Here is a 13,142-nt window from a genome sequence, read left to right as displayed (position 1 = left end):
CTGGTCAGTCCTAACGGTGAGAGTTGTAAGGGTCGCTTGTTACTTTAGGATTTTCGGATTATGATCAATACTAGTGTGCCTTTCTGGACCAAATATGCATTTAGAGAGACTAATGAAGTCAGGGACTGAGTGGCTTTATATGTAGCTAGTCACTCGGAAGATGCTCGTTGGGAAGAAAGAGTTGCCTAAAGCGTTTTGGGACTTACTGTTTTTTTGATCTTTTTAGATGTATCCATACTAAAATTGTATGAATCATCTGCTTTAGCAACAAAAAAAAAAAAAGAATAAGAATTGTTTTAGACTAAGTCAAGAATTTTCGGTTGGTCGAGTCACCGTTGCCAGTATTGAAGTTTTATTTGGTACGTTCGATTTAAGGAGGAAAACTGGTGCATTGCAGGACAAATTAATGAGGATGATCGTTATGGAAAGAGACGTCGCAACCCTGTAAATCTTAGGAGATTTGCCGGTCAAACTTTAACTGCAGGATGACTATTATTTATACATCTAATTTTTTTTAGAGGTTTCTTTTTTTTTTGATAAATAATTTTTTTGTTGATTATTTGCTATCGTGTATTGTAGATGGTTTCTAGCCGGAGTCCCCTGTGAGGTGCTTTTCTCCACTTTTTTGAATTTTTAATTCATCCTTATTTCATTTTATTTTTCTGGATGGTAATTCTTCTTTATTTTTTCCGTGCATGCATCTAGAGACTCGAGTTTGCACGCTTTTCTGGATTTATCTCTAGATGCTTGTTTTATTTCTTCAATACGCGAATCCAGAGACTTAGACTTTGCATAGTCCGTATTCTCTGAGCGCATCACATCTCAATTATTTTTATTTTCTAGGATTCTCCTTTTTTCCTCACTAGAGTTGCTTGAGAGAGAAGGGTAAGGAAGAAAAGTGAAGCCATCCATTCCACATTCCATATGGGTCCTAGCGTAAGTGTGGACAACCATTTTTCCATTTGATTCCATTAGAAATATAATGAACCAACATCAAGTATGCAAATAAATATTGCAGAGAAAATTTGCATACCTAGCAATTCCAAAAATTTGATCCTCTAAGGATTGTTTCACGTGTTCCAAAGTTTGAACCTCCAAAACTTGATCCGCCAGCGTTTCTACTCGGTGAAGGAACACACTATAAGAGCAATGTCCACTAATTCCACAGCTTGAATGCCCCAATCAAGAGAGATCACAAGAAGATGCAAGAAGAGAAATTTTGTTCATGTGTCTCTTCAACTAGGGAGGAGGGGGGCTTTATATAGGCTCCCCAAAAAACATAACGAATGGGGAGGGGGGCTTTATATAGGCTCCCCAAAAAACATAACGGATGGCCGGATTAGATCCGGCCATCAATGGCATTTTATAGCTGTTTTGCCTTTGGGCTAAACAACATATAACGCCTGGCTTAAAGCCATGCATTACTGCTAGGCTTTGGGGGGGGAGCGCCCACTAAGGGCGCCCTCCCAATTATTACATCTTCCACTCGCACACAGTGGGCACGACCCCGATCATGCATCCCGTTAAGTATTCTCAGTCTTGCTCATACTAGCAAACAGATTGTGCGACCACCGAGCACACATGTAGAAAAAATATGGAAGCACTACACCAAATCTCTCACCAGAGAAGACCAGCATAGCAACATCCCTAAGTGTCTCGTTATGCCCTAGACCCATTCAGACACATCAGATCAAGCTTTTTTTAATCCCTCTCAAGCATTAATACTCAAAACAAAGCTTGATCCTTAAACTATTACCATGATGTATTCACGATTATGTCAAGATACAAAATAGTGCCATAACCTGTCGACAGCAAATACACTCACTGATGTGTCAATGAATAGTCTTCCCTTCGCTCTCATGCCACTTAACCTTGGTCTAATTGCTTTTCCAGCAATGCCCCTTTAGACTACATCAATCATAGTCATAGGCAACATGCTAGAGTAGCTGACATCAAAACCTTAGTCTTATGACATAGTCAAAAGTAAACAAGGGCATAAAATAAGTCAATTAAATAACTCAAGGACTCACACAGTGAGGAAGTAGGGATTCATTCTCTCACTTCCATAGTTGGTCTAATTAAACACATGTAGTATGAAATACATGCTACAATGGAGTTCTCTTTGATAAAGAGCATATGTCTAAACTCTTAAACATCATACAGATCTTAGTCTAGTTGCTATCAAGCGCCTAACCTGAGTTCTCATTTTACTCGTCTCCCCAGGGTGCCAAAAGTGAATCGCTCATCTGGCTAATCCCAAGCTACATGGATTGTGGGTTTTCTATGTACAGTCCATACACTGAAAAAAAAACGATTTCATCTTAGCTCCAACTAAGGCGACATATTTTTGTTTATCATCCTAACTTGTTCCACAAACCTAAAAATATTGTCTCATCTCAGCTCGATATCCAAGCGCCAAAGGCCATTGCTCGTATGAGTGAGCCAATCTTTGTCTGTTGACATACCTTTACATACTATAATCAGGTAGTATGTTCATATGTGTGATCTGTTAGCATCCCACATATGCCATGAAAATTTCGAATAATTTTCAGATTGCAGCGGAAAAACTATGCGGGATCCGTTCATCGCATGAACGTATTTTAAAACCATTCGTTTGTAGATAGATTAGAATTAAATTATTTTAAACTATTTTAAAATCATTAAGAAGATCAGATCTTCACCTTGTGCGGGTAGATGGTCTCCGCAAATCTGATTTACGTGGTATTTGATCAAGGCTCAGTGGAAGCCGCACACGCGTCCGGCCTCTACAGGTATCCACACGAAGTACTGACTCGATCGAAGCCTTTGGATCTCACCGAGGTGCTAGCTCCCTTGCAGAGATGGCTATGGATGGCTGAAGTCCTCTCCTTTGAATCAACCTTTGATTGGATTGAGAGGAAGAAGAAGAAGGATGGATTTAGGAAGAAGAAAACAAGACCCGCAGCCTTTCTCTTTTTCTTCCTTTTGGAACCAAGATGAAGAAGGAAGAGGGCGTCCCAAGCTTTTCTTTTTCTTCTCTTGATTGTGGCTCAAAGGAGGAAGATGGAGGAGGGTGCTCACGGCTGGAATGAGGAGAAAACATTCATTTTTTTTTCGAAATTCCATGCTCCCTTTTAATTAGTTAAGAGATAAGGATGAGTTCCTATTTTTTAGGAACTCATCTTTATCTCTTCTTTTGGCTAACAAGGAGGGGCGTGCGCCCCTCCTCTTTCTCCCACGCACACCCCAAGGGGAGGGGCGTGGGCCCCTCCCTCAAGTTCATTTAAATCTGCTACTTAAATAAATTAAAGGAGGTTTTAATTTGGGTCTAGAGCATGAGTCCAATCCTAGTCAAAATAGGACTTATATGGACCTATTTCAATTTCCTCCCAATCCTAATCTAATTAGGACTTAATTGAACCATAACTCTATTGAACTCTTCAATCCTAATCCAATTAGGAGTCATGAAATTAATTAGATTAAATTTAAAATTAATTAGGACTTAAGAAAATCCTAATCTAATCAGGACTTGTTCAAATTTCAGCCCTAAGACAATTAGGACATTAGAAATCCTATTCCAAATAGGATTCTAATTTAATTTGAAATCCTAATCCAATTAGGACTCCAAGGATCCTACCCCAAGTAGGACTCGTGATCAAGTCCAATTAATTAAATTTAATTAATTAAATTAAATTGCAATTCGATTGCAATTGTTCCTTCTTCCAACCACTAACTCTTAGCGGGTTATCCATTTATCAATCTAATTGATTATTTATGATTCCTAATCACATTCAACCATCGGATCGGTCAATACCTCTAATGTGTGTGACCCCATAGGTTCTATTCTGACTGGTAGTGAGATATATTGCGATCTCTATCACAATATCATTGAAAACTCCTTTCAATGGGTTGAAACAATTTCAACTCAACTCATCAGGGTTTATCGACCATCAAGATGATCCCTGTGAGTCTCACCATCCACCAGTGACACCTAGCAGTATGTAGTGGCCACCCAGCAGAATAGAATGATGAACCTCTAGGTGCAGTTATTGTATGATACAGTCCTTCTATCGTGGATCCCTACAGACCGGAGGTCATGGATAACTCGTCAAACCCCGTCGTCTGTCATATGTCTAGATTTATTCGACTTGAGTTCGATAGTGGAAAACTCTTTCTCCACTTTATATTACTGCCCTGGCCAAGGTCTTAGAACTCAGTCTAATAAATCACATAGGATCACTCCTCTTCTATCAAGGTCGATAGATTCCATGTAAGTGCATACCCTACTCCTACAGTGAACTTACTGCAGCCAATCTACACTACAAGGACCCATATGGCTAGAGACCATGTATACGTGTAGTCAAACTACAATAACCTCACTGTGAGTAGCCGAAGCACCGCAGGTCAAAGGACCAGTCATACTACTGCAACATCAAGCAAGTCACTGACGAGTGGATAGACATCCAAGTGACTTCTTGTCTTGGTCACGCTCAGTACCCTTGTTCTCTAACAAGCACCTGCACTATCACTTCAGTGTCCCTACACTGTGGACTCGAGTCTCGTCCATCCAGAAGAATAGTGATCTGTGCACTGATCGGATCGATCACCGTCCTCGTGATGATCCATTGATCAGGAGCATTTAGAAATTAATCACCAATGATACATGGCTCAAATTCTCAACTCTTGAGAATATGTATCATCATCTTATTAATTCCTTGGACGATTCATAGACACATAAACAATATGAATGAAAGAGATGCCCATTTATTATTCAATAACAATAAAGTCAAGTACAAATTTATGTCCTAGAATTAATAATGTGTCCGCCAGATTGGCTTCTAGGGCATACATCTAACAATCTCCCACTTGCACTAAAGCCAATCAGACATATATCTAAGTCCCATCTTCTCAAGGTGGGCTTCTGTCTTCTGCTGATTTAACTGCTTAGTGAGCGGGTCTGCCACGTTGTCCGCGGAGTCTACTCTCTGCACCTCGACATATTTCTTCTCGAGGTATTCGCGTATGAGGTGAAAGCGCCGCTCTATATGCTTGGACTTCTGATGAGACCTTGGCTCCTTAGCAAGAGCTATGGCGCCATTATTATCGCAGTAGAGTGTGATGGCATCCGATGGCATTATATCTAGCTCTGCAATGAATTTGTTGAACCAGAAGGCTTCCTTTGCAGCTTCAGAGGCGGCGATATACTCAGCTTCCATGGTAGAATCAGCAATGATCGGTTGTTTGGAACTCTTCCAATTTACCGTACCACCATTGCACAAGAACACATATCCAGATGTAGACTTTCTATCATCAATATCAGTCATAAAGTCTGAATCTGTGTATCCTTCTACCTTTAACTCTGATGCTCCTCCAAAGACCAAGAACAAATCTTTAGTTCTTCTTAAGTACTTAAGAATGTTCTTCACAGCAGTCCAGTGCTCTTCACCTGGATTCGACTGATATCTGCTAATGACACTCACAGCAAGGGCTATATCAGGTCGTGTACACAGCATGGCATACATGAGGCTTCCTATTGCAGAAGCATAAGGAATCCTGCTCATGCGTTGAATCTCTTCAGATGTGTTGGGGCACATCTTTTTGGAGAGATGAATCCCATGTCTAAGGGGTAATAGACCCCTCTTGGAGTTTTCCATACTGAACCTCTTCAGTACCTCCTCTATGTATATCTTTTGTGATAGGCCAAGCATCCTTTTAGATCTATCCCTATAGACCTTTATCCCCAAAATGTAGGATGCTTTCCCAAGGTCTTTCATGGAGAACTCTTTTGATAACCAGACCTTGACCGAGGTTAGCATAGGAATATCATTTCCTATCAGGAGGATGTCATCCACGTACAGTACGAGGAACACAACAGCACTTCCACTAACCTTCTTGTAAACACATGGTTCCTCTTCGTTCTTGATGAACTCAAACGATTTGATCGCATCATTAAAACGAGTGTTCCAACTCCGAGATGCTTGCTTTAGTCCATAGATGGACCTTTGCAGCTTGCAGACCTTGTGATCACCATCACTAGAAGTGAAACCCAAAGGCTGCTCCATATAGATATCTTCATCAAGATATCCATTTAGGAAAGCAGTTTTCACATCCATCTGCCATATTTCATAATCATGAAATGCTGCAATGGCAAGCAATGTTCGAATGAATTTCAGCATGGCTACAGGTGAAAAGGTCTCCTGATAGTCAATGCCTTCGCGCTGACTATACCCTTTCGCTACTAGCCTTGCCTTATAGGTCTCTACCTTTCCATCCGAACCTATCTTCCTTTTATAGATCCATTTACATCCAATAGGTACTATACCTTCTGGTGGATCTACTAAGGTCCAGACTTGGTTGGAATACATGGAGTCTATCTCTGACTTCATGGCTTCCAGCCATTTCTCGGAATCGATATCAGATATCGCCTCGTCGTAGGTATTGGGATCCTGTACATGTTCCCTATCTGCCATGAGAAACATTTCCTCGGTGTCCTCTACTAGTATACCTAAGTATCTATCGGGAGGATGGGAGACCCTACTAGATCTACGAGGTGGAGGAGGTACTACGTGTACTGGCTCTGTATGAATAGGTTCTATAGGATCCATGACTCGTTGCTTTTCAGAGACTCTCTCTTCAAGCTCAATTTTTCTCCCACTGCTTCTATCAAGGATAAACTGTTTTTCCAGAAAGACGGCATGTCGGCTCACAAACACATTGTGATCCTCTGAGATGTAAAAAAAATTGTATCCTAATGACTCTTTAGGATATCCAATGAAACGAGCACTTATGGTCCTAGGCTCTAACTTGTCCGCCTGTAGTCGCTTGACGTGGGCCGGACATCCCCAAATCTTGAGATGACCAAGACTCGGCTTCTTACCATGCCATATCTCATACGGTGTGGTAGGAACGGATTTAGAGGGAACTCTATTCAATAAATAAATTGCGGATAATAAGGCATCTCCCCAAAGAAACATAGGTAGATCAGTGAAGTTCATCATGGATCGGACCATATCCAATAGAGTCCGATTCCTCCTTTCTGACACCCCGTTGAGTTGAGGTGTACCCGGAGGTGTCCATTGTGAGACTATGCCATTTTTCTTGAGATAATCTCGGAATTCCCCACTAAGGTATTCTCCTCCTCGATCTGATCGAAGAACCTTAAGGGTTTTTCCAGTCTGTTTTTCTACTTCATTTCTGAACTCTTTGAACTTTTCAAAAGACTCAGATTTGTATCTCATAAGATACACATACCCATATCGTGAATAGTCATCGGTAAAGGTAATGAAGTATGAATAACGACCCCTGGCTAGCACATCGAATGGGCCACACACATCAGTGTGTACCAGGGTAAGTATTTCAGTGGTCCTCTCCCCATGTCCTACAAAGGATAACCTAGCCATTTTTCCTTGAAGACAGGACTCACAAACTGGATATGACTCAGAAGTCAATGGGCCAAGAAGCCCATCTTTCTCCAATTTGTTCATTCTGTCCTCTCCAATATGGCCAAGCCTGAGGTGCCACAAATACTTCTGGTTTATCTCATCTCTCGATCTTTTAGATCCTATGGCATCCACTACTTGCTCAGACACATTCACAGACACATCAATATGCAAGTGATAGAGACTGTCAATCATGAAACTACGTGCAACTAATTTATTTCTGAAATAAATAGAACAGCAGTCTTTGTCAAAAGTCAAAACATGACCATCCTGTGCTAAACACGAAACAGAAATCAAATTCCTGCTAGCAGCAGGGACATAATAACAGTCTCTAAGCAATAAACTAAATCCAGACGGTAATCGCAGAGGGTAGGTGCCCACAGCTACAGCAGCAACTCTTGCCCCGTTGCCAACCCGAAGGGTCACTGCACCTTCCGCCAGCCTCCTACTTTCCTTTAGACCCTGCATAGTAGTGCACAAATGAGCACTAGAACCAGAATCTATAACCCAACTAGAAGTAGAAGAAACCGTAAGGTTAGTTTCAATCACGAGCAAGTCTAGCATACCTTCAGAAGGTGTGTCCTTTTTGTTCTTCAGGCTCTTGAGGTATGAAGGGCAGTTCCTTTTCCAGTGGCCGTTGACGTTGCAGTGGAAACATTTTCCTTTGTCATCAGCCCTTTTCTTATGAACTTCCTTCTTAGGCTTTTTGTCTTTCTTGTGCTTCTTTGCAGGCTTCTTTTTCTTCCAAGTAGACTTTCTCTTGGAACTAGAAGTCAGCTCAGCAGCAGAACAGAGCCCCTTGAACCTCCCTTCAGCAGTTACCAACATATTCAACAATTCGGTCTTTGCGCATTCAATTTTATTCATATGGTAGTTTACTATAAACTGACCAAATGAATCAGGAAGGGATTGCAGGATCAGATCTATCTGCAGTTCCTTATGCATGGACATACTGAGCTTCTCAAGCTCCTCGAGGTTCTTGATCATAGTCAGACAATGATCGTGGACAGACTGCCCCTCACGCATCTTTGCCTTGAAGAGCCTCTTGGACACTTCAAAGCGTGCAGTGCGGCTCTGCTCACCATACAACTCTTGCAGATGAGCCAGTATTTCCCTAGCAGTCTTTATGTTCTCATGCTGGCATTGAAGTTCGTTAGTCATGGATGCCATGATGTAGCACCTGATCATCAGTAGGACGTGCTGGTAGCCTAGGGATATCATTCTCGAGCACATACCCTATTTTCTCACAATTCAGAATAATTTTCAGGTTTCTAAGCCAGTCTTTATAGTTGGTTTCGGTCAGTCTGTTGGTCTCAAGGATTCAGGTCAAAGGGTTTGAAGCTGACATTGTGATCTGTAGAGAGTAAAGATTTTAGTTAGACTTTGTACTTGAACTTAATTTGTTCTAGGGACTTTTAAAACAAATATGCTCCCACTATTTTCTCGAATCCCTCATACTCCCCTGATGGAGAAACGAAAACCCTATGCGACTAGGATTTTTAGTGGGTACTGCGGTCTCACCGATTTACATGCCGCCTCACCTAACAGTTATTGGTGACATATAAATGGATGAGTGTACAACTCTTGTACAATGCTTCTCAAGCAAATTGCAGTGGTACTTGGTCTCTAAGTCATGAAGACCTCACCTAACAGTTATTGGCCCCATTACTTAGTTAAGTCAGACCCACCATATAACCGCAGAAATAAAGTCGTCATTGGGTCCTCACCTAACAGTTATTGGTGCCCAACCCCACCTTTACCCCACAACATCTCATGTCTAATAGAGAGGTCCAGTCCCCCGATGCAACTTGCCCACTGTGTCCAGCCGAAACAAATCAACACCGAAAAGACCTTAGCAGCTCTACTACGGTGGAAGACCTATGGACTTAATATTGCATAATCAAGTCTTAGTGTTTGCAACTTGAGTTCTTCATAAGAAGTAATCGAACAATTGGCCAGGTAAGCAGGTGGGAGGCTCCCCTTACTCAGAGAGTAAGGTCCTAATTAAGTAACCACCTTATAGGCTTGCCTAGACACCAATTAGATCAATTAATCTAATATGACTAACTCATGTTGGTTCACCCTCGACTGATTAGGGAGGTTTCGATTTAGGTCTCACTCGATCGCGTATTCACATCTCATGCAAATATAAGTCTACCCGCATAATCATAAGCATTAAACATCCAGGCATTTATCAAAAATAAAATTAAATGGTGATGATCATGGATCCAGGATGGGGTCATTTTACAAGCACATGCACGTCAATTGGTTTGATCGTCTTCAACTCTTGACTCGATCTTGATCCTCTAGGTCCAATTGTGATCAACTCCTTGATCCATCTTCAATCAACCCTTGAACTTGATTCGCGCATGTTGAGCTTGTTGATGTACATATCGATCAACCATCGACGTGCAACACACATCACAGTTTACATCCCAGATTACTTTAAAAATTAAATAAAAATAAAAATAAAATTACAACCCTTTTCATTGAGACACGCAGGCCTCTAATACATGAATTTAAGATGCACGCAGGCATCTGAAAATTAAAATTACATGCATCACAGAACATCACAGAACATCGCAGAACATTTCAGCACATTCAAAGGGTCCATCCATGATCATCACCATATGCATCACATGCATAAAAAATTATTTTCAGATCTGTAATTTAACTGATTATATCATCTCATGACTTGCTGATCATGCATGATTTGATTCTAAACATTTGTAATCACATTATTAATGCATTAGAATCATTAATCTAAGCATCCATTAATTAGTATGCAGAAAAAACAGCAAGCTGAAAATTCTGCATACTTAATTTTCAGCAAGCATAATCCCTTAAATTTTAGATCTAAAATGCCTTGAAAAATTTAATTCTAATCTTAATCTACATAACCTGGCTCTGATACCACTGTTAGCATCCCACATATGCCATGAAAATTTCGAATAATTTTCAGATTGCAGCGGAAAAACTATGCGGGATCCGTTCATCGCATGAACGTATTTTAAAACCATTCGTTTGTAGATAGATTAGAATTAAATTATTTTAAACCATTTTAAAATCATTAAGAAGATCAGATCTTCACCTTGTGCGGGTAGATGGTCTCCGCAAATCTGATTTACGTGGTATTTGATCAAGGCTCAGTAGAAGCCGCACACGCGTCCGGCCTCTACAGGTATCCACACGAAGTACTGACTCGATCGAAGCCTTTGGATCTCACCGAGGTGCTAGCTCCCTTGCAGAGATGGCTATGGATGGCTGAAGTCCTCTCCTTTGAATCAACCTTTGATTGGATTGAGAGGAAGAAGAAGAAGGATGGATTTAGGAAGAAGAAAACAAGACCCGCAGCCTTTCTCTTTTTCTTCCTTTTGGAACCAAGATGAAGAAGGAAGAGGGCGTCCCAAGCTTTTCTTTTTCTTCTCTTGATTGTGGCTCAAAGGAGGAAGATGGAGGAGGGTGCTCACGGCTGGAATGAGGAGAAAACATTCATTTTTTTTTCGAAATTCCATGCTCCCTTTTAATTAGTTAAGAGATAAGGATGAGTTCCTATTTTTTAGGAACTCATCTTTATCTCTTCTTTTGGCTAACAAGGAGGGGCGTGCGCCCCTCCTCTTTCTCCCACGCACACCCCAAGGGGAGGGGCGTGGGCCCCTCCCTCAAGTTCATTTAAATCTGCTATTTAAATAAATTAAAGGGGGTTTTAATTTGGGTCTAGAGCATGAGTCCAATCCTAGTCAAAATAGGACTTATATGGACCTATTTCAATTTCCTCCCAATCCTAATCTAATTAGGACTTAATTGAACCATAACTCTATTGAACTCTTCAATCCTAATCCAATTAGGAGTCATGAAATTAATTAGATTAAATTTAAAATTAATTAGGACTTAAGAAAATCCTAATCTAATCAGGACTTGTTCAAATTTCAGCCCTAAGACAATTAGGACATTAGAAATCCTATTCCAAATAGGATTCTAATTTAATTTGAAATCCTAATCCAATTAGGACTCCAAGGATCCTACTCCAAGTAGGACTCGTGATCAAGTCCAATTAATTAAATTTAATTAATTAAATAATTGCAATTTGATTGCAATTGTTCCTTCTTCCAACCACTAACTCTTAGCGGGTTATCCATTTATCAATCTAATTGATTATTTGTGATTCCTAATCACATTCAACCTTCGGATCGGTCAATACCTCTAATGTGTGTGACCCCATAGGTTCTATTCTGACTGGTAGTGAGACATATTGCGATCTCTATCACAATATCATTGAAAACTCCTTTCAATGGGTTGAAACAATTTCAACTCAACTCATCAGGGTTTATCGACCATCAAGATGATCCCTGTGAGTCTCACCATCCACCAGTGACACCTAGCAGTATGTAGTGGCCACCCAGCAGAATAGAATGATGAACCTCTAGGTGCAGTTATCGTATGATACAGTCCTTCTATCGTGGATCCCTACAGACCGGAGGTCATGGATAACTCGTTAAACCCCGTCGTCTGTCATATGTCTAGATTTATTCGACTTGAGTTCGATAGTGGAAAACTCTTTTTCCACTTTATATTACTGCCCTGGCCAAGGTCTTAGAACTCAGTCTAATAAATCACATAGGATCACTCCTCTTCTATCAAGGTCGATAGATTCCATGTAAGTGCATACCCTACTCCTACAGTGAACTTACTGCAGCCAATCTACACTACAAGGACCCATATGGCTAGAGACCATGTATACGTGTAGTCAAACTACAATAACCTCACTGTGAGTAGCCGAAGCACCGCAGGTCAAAGGACCAGTCATACTACTGCAACATCAAGCAAGTCACTGACGAGTGGATAGACATCCAAGTGACTTCTTGTCTTGGTCACGCTCAGTACCCTTGTTCTCTAACAAGCACCTGCACTATCACTTCAGTGTCCCTACACTGTGGACTCGAGTCTCGTCCATCCAGAAGAATAGTGATCTGTGCACTGATCGGATCGATCACCGTCCTCGTGATGATCCATTGATCAGGAGCATTTAGAAATTAATCACCAATGATACATGGCTCAAATTCTCAACTCTTGAGAATATGTATCATCATCTTATTAATTCCTTGGACGATTCATAGACACATAAACAATATGAATGAAAAAGATGCCCATTTATTATTCAATAACAATAAAGTCAAGTACAAATTTATGTCCTAGAATTAATAATGTGTCCGCCAGATTGGCTTCTAGGGCATACATCTAACAATGATCATCATCAATCATGCTATATGACAAAGTACCAAACAATGAATAGCATTAATATCCCAAATAGGTGTACAAATCATAGTCAACTGTAGGAAAAATTACAATCTATGCAACCCTAGACTTTTAACATGTGCCTTAAAAGCATCTCTTGCTATAGGCTTAGTCAAGGGGTCCGCAACCATGCGACTTGTAAAAATATGCTTCAGACTACCTCCTTATGCGCAATCATATCCCTCACGTAGTGATATCAAATGTCTATATTTTTGATTCTTCCATGATACTTGGGATCCTTAGCATAAACAATTGCTATCGTACTATCACAATGAATCGTCATAAGATCTGAAGCATCCTTGATAACTCGAAGGTGCTGAAAGAACCTCCTCAACCAAACTGCTTCTTGAACGGCTGCTGAACATGCTATATATTCTGACTCCATAGTCTATACAAGATTATTTCTTTCTACTCCAGATAATGGCGCCA

This window comes from Phoenix dactylifera, chromosome 5 (genome assembly GCF_051530095.1).
Source record: "Phoenix dactylifera cultivar Ajwa chromosome 5, Ajwa_hap1_PhDact_Kaust_v1.1, whole genome shotgun sequence".
Lineage (NCBI taxonomy): Eukaryota > Viridiplantae > Streptophyta > Magnoliopsida > Arecales > Arecaceae > Phoenix > Phoenix dactylifera.
The sequence above is the reverse complement of the archived record's forward strand: the minus strand, read 5'-3'. Positions refer to the sequence as shown.